Source organism: Lampetra planeri, unplaced genomic scaffold, assembly GCF_965212315.1.
Source record: "Lampetra planeri unplaced genomic scaffold, kcLamPlan1.2.h2 scaffold_181, whole genome shotgun sequence".
Taxonomy (NCBI): Eukaryota; Metazoa; Chordata; class Hyperoartia; order Petromyzontiformes; family Petromyzontidae; genus Lampetra; species Lampetra planeri.
In genome coordinates this window covers 132501-137234 of record NW_027614551.1, presented here as the reverse complement: position 1 = coordinate 137234, position 4734 = coordinate 132501, and the positions used below count along the sequence as shown (strand labels likewise).

Genomic DNA, 4734 nt, shown 5'->3' with positions numbered 1-4734 from the left:
GGGTGAGTGGGAGAGTGAGTGGGATAGAGTGAGTGAGTGGGATAGAGAGTGAGTGAGTGAGTGGGAGGGTGAGTGGGAGGGTGTTTACTCCGGGTTTTTAAATCGGCCCCACGTGTTCGTCGCTCTCTCGAGGTTGGAGGGGAGGTCGCATCCTCATCGGAATGGCGGTTGCCGCTCGTTGGCAGCCTCCCCCGTGGTGCGGTGAAATAAATACGTGTTCGTATTTATTCCTCCGGTCAAACATTGCCGAACAAAGTGTGAGAGTCACGTAGATAGAAAATTATAAAAAATAAAAACAATAAAATTATGAAGTTAACAAATTTTATTAAAACCGTGAGTTTTTGGTTTTCATAAAAAAACTATTTTTTATTTTTATAATTTTTATTATTTAGATTTTATTATTTTCTACCGACGTGACTTTACCGAAAGAGCCGAAGAATGTGGATTCCTGCAGTCACGAAAGTTTTCAGTCAAACATTTTAAAGTGTTGTGAGAGTGGGAGGGGTGAGGGGTGGGGGGTGGGGGGTGGGGGGCGGGGGTGGGGTGCCAGCGTTGATTCAAGCCAAGCCTGCCTGCTGATGATACCCTGATCGTCGAAACCGGGCCAGTGTTTGTGCTTGGGCCAGTGTTGTTAGCAGTGCTGCGACTCAAAACAAATGCAGTCTATGTATACTGTACACGTGATTATTCAGCAGCAGCGTTACGCTGCCCAAAAAGACAAAGCTCCCCCGTGTAGCCTCAACAGACTGTTGGGGCAAGTGCAGTTAGCGAGTAAGCAGCAGTTTAGCGATGTGGTGGAGTGCTGTGACTAGCACCACGCCCGGCCGCCTTTGTCTCCTCCCCCAGTGTGGATGTTTACACATGCACGCGTCACTTACACTTTTCGTTGACATATCCCAGCAGATCGTCATCGTCAAAATCTGCAAGAACGGAGACCGTTTGATCATCATCATCATCAACATCATCAACATCATATTTATTTACGATTTTGACCCTCACTGAATCTCGTGACTCGCTTTCAAGAGGGTCCTGCCAAGTTTGCAGGAGTCAGGGGCTTGGAAGCGTTGATGCTGCTGATGCTCGTGACATCCCCCGGTTGAGGGATTTGCAGGCGATTAAATATTTTTTGTTTTTGTTCAGAATTCATTTGCAATGTGGGTTTGGCCGACACACCGACACACCTTTACCAGTGGCAAAATATAGTAATAGCTTTTTACCCTTTCAACTGGTACAAAAACTGACACCTTTATAGTGTAAATGCTTAACCCCGAGCTCTCAATACTCTGATAGTGCGCTTTTTTTGAGTTGTACGCCTTTTGGCGTCATCTGGTCCAACACCAATGGAGACTAGGCTCTAAGAAAAGCTGTCTCGGGTGTGGACCAATCAACTTCAAGGACAGTGCACATCATCATCATTATCAGATTTGTTTCTTTTTGTTTGCATTTTGACTGCTTGTGTTGTGGTTATTGCAAACATGATGCCTTGTATAAAGGTGTCAGTTTTTGTACCAGTTGAAAGAGTAAAAGTCTATTACTATATTTTGCCACTGGTAAAGGAGATGTCTCATAGTGTAAATAACAACCGCCATTCGCCACTAAGTGGCGGTGACATCACCACGACGCTTGTGCCAGGCCAAGTGCACCTTGAGGCCACGTGAAGTGTCGAACGCCCGCTGGCAGGAGGTCACGGGGCAGACCCAGGTGCCACGGGTCGACTGACTGAGATGACCGAGATGACTGGCTGATGCACCACCTGTGCCCCCTACTGTGCCAACTTGCTGTGATTTATCCACCCAGCACTCCGCTCGTTGTTGTGAGCGTCGCTCCTCCGCCCTCCGTTGTTGTTGGAGGGCGACTGCCTCCAACTGCCCAGTAGCGTCCTTCACGAGCCTCCTCCACAGAGGTCGATCTTGACACCGCTGGTACCAGTCATCGGCAAGTCCACTCAGCTCCACGTCCTCCTGTACCACATCACTCCATCTCATCTCTAGCAAGTGCCACGCCCGTTTAGCCCCCTCGATCCCGCCCGAACAAAAGCTGTTCAGGCATGCGGTGGCTGGGCATACGGGCCTCCACTGTGACACACTATGACACACTGTGACACACTATGACACACTGTGACACACTATGACACACACACACTGACACTAAGTCTGTAGGACGGGGGGGGGGGGCGATTCGCACTCCTCACAGGAAGGCGTCAGAGTTGGGAATCGAACCCAGGTCCCTCCCGGCTGTGTGGCTCACGTGTTACCATGGCGATGTGAGATTGTTGTTGTTGTTGTGGGTGAGGTTGTTGTTGTTGTTGTGGTGAGATTGTTGTGGGTGAGCTGCAGAGATGGAGCTCACCTTTGCCTTTACTGCGTTGACCTGGAAAACAGAGAGGGGAGAGTGGTGAGTGGTGATGGTGAGTGGTGATGGTGAGTGGTGATGGTGAGTGGTGATGGTGAGTGGTGATGGTGAGTGTGAGTGGTGATGGTGAGTGGTGAGTGGTGATGGTGAGTGGTGATGGTGAGTGTGAGTGGTGATGGTGAGTGGTGATGGTGAGTGGTGATGGTGAGTGGTGATGGCGAGTGGTGATGGTGAGTGGTGATGGTGAGTGGTGATGGCGAGTGGTGATGGTGAGTGGTGATGGTGAGTGGTGAGTGGTGATGGTGAGTGATGATGGTGAGTGGTGATGGTGAGTGGCGAGTGGTGATGGTGAGTGGTGATGGTGAGTGGTGAGTGATGATGGTGAGTGATGATGGTGAGTGGTGATGGTGAGTGGTGATGGTGAGTGGTGAGTGAGTGTGAGACCCTCACCACTCACCACACCCCTACTACAGCTACACAGTCCACCCCGTAACCTGCGTTATGGGTTCAACATCATGAAGCAAAGGTCCCCCGTGTAGCCTTCAACAGGCTGTAGGGGCAAGTGCTGTTTGGGAGCAGGGGTGGTGCCCACTACCGTGCAACAGTTTATGAAATTAAACCACAAATTTACACAAACTCTCACATTATTCACAATTACACTGCGTGACCAGTCTCCTGCTCGTTACACAAAGGTCCCCCGTGTAGCCTCAGCAGGCTGTTGGGGCCAAGTGCTGTTAGCGAGTAGCAGCAGCAGTAGCACAGGCACACGAGGGGGTGGGTGGCCAGCACCACCACGCCCTGACCGCCTTTGTCTCCCCAGTGGCGATGTTCGCTTACACACCGCACCAGGTACTCATTTAATGCTGAGTCGACCTAGGGGGGGAGGCACCCGCTGTTGGGGTCGTGAGCGGGGATGGAACTCGGTTCGCCTGGTTCGGAGCAACAAATGGCGCGCTAACCACAGCGCCACCGCTCCCCACACATCACTGTACAGAGACTCACATTCTATCCGCTTATGCTGACGCAGCTGCTGCTGCTGCGTTGGCAGCGATGTAAATATACAAACAACAACACAGCCCTACATCTCTAGCGCTCTGAATGTGCTGTGAAAGAGGGCCATAGCCCGAAACGTCGGGCCATGGCCCGGAGAGTGTTGCTTTGTTTGTGTTAAACCATCCGGAGCATCGGCACTCACCCAGTCACTCACTCACCCAGTCACTCACTCACTCAGTCACTCACTCACCCAGTCACTCACTCACCCAGTCACTCACTCACCCAGTCACTCAGTCACTCACTCACTCAGTCACTCACTCACCCAGTCACTCACTCACTCACTCACCCAGTCACTCACTCACTCACTCACCCAGTCACTCACTCACTCAGTCACTCACTCACTCAGTCACTCACTCACCCAGTCACTCACTCACTCACCCAGTCACTCACTCACTCAGTCACTCACTCACTCACTCAGTCACTCACTCACTCACTCAGTCACTCACTCACGCAGTCACTCACTCACTCACTCACCCAGTCACTCACTCACTCAGTCACTCACTCACCCAGCAACTCACCTAGCAACTCACCCAGTCACTCACTCACCCAGTCACTCACTCACTCAGTCACCCAGTCACTCACTCACCCAGTCACTCACTCACCTAGCAACTCACCCAGTCACTCACTCACCCAGCAACTCACCCAGTCACTCACTCACTCACCCAGCAACTCACCCAGTCACTCACTCACCCAGCAACTCATCCAGTCACTGACTCACACATAAACTCACCCAGTCACTCACTCACTCACTCACCCAGTCACTCACTCACCCAGCAACTCACCTAGCAACTCACCCAGTCACTCACTCACCCAGCAACTCACCCAGTCACTTACTCACTCCCTCACACATCAACTCACCCAGTCACTCACTCACCCAGCAACTCATCCAGTCACTGACTCACACATAAACTCACCCAGTCACTCACTCACCCAGTCACTCACTCACTCACCCAGTCACTCACTCACCCAGTCACTCACTCACCCAGCAACTCACCCAACGATTGACTCACTCACTCGCCCACTCACTCACCCAGTCACTCACCCAGTCTTTCACTCACCCAACGAATGACTCACTCACTCGCCCACTCACTCGCCCAGTCACTCACTCATCCAGTCACTCATCCAACGATTCACTCACTCAACCACTCACTTACCCAACCACTCATTCAATCACGCACCCAACCACTCACCCAACAACTCACTGACCATTGAGTCACTCACTGAAACTAACTCACTCACTAACCCTCTCACTCAATAACTCAACCACTTACCCACACACACTAAAACACGCCCCCAAACACTCACACTATCACCCAACCACGCACTCAC

The 4734-nt window shown here is 51.6% G+C and overlaps 1 long non-coding RNA gene across 1 annotated transcript in view; it reads right to left on the bottom strand.

Moving 5' to 3' along the window:
• Positions 1-553: 553 nt before the first annotated feature.
• LOC144739957 (uncharacterized) overlaps positions 554-4734 on the bottom strand; it is a 6738-nt gene continuing 2557 nt past the window's right edge. The window contains exons 2-3 of the long non-coding RNA XR_013589545.1: positions 2350-2370; positions 554-920 (exon numbers count right to left, since the gene is read on the bottom strand). This is a non-coding gene — a long non-coding RNA (uncharacterized LOC144739957). The remainder of the gene's footprint in view (positions 921-2349; positions 2371-4734) is intronic.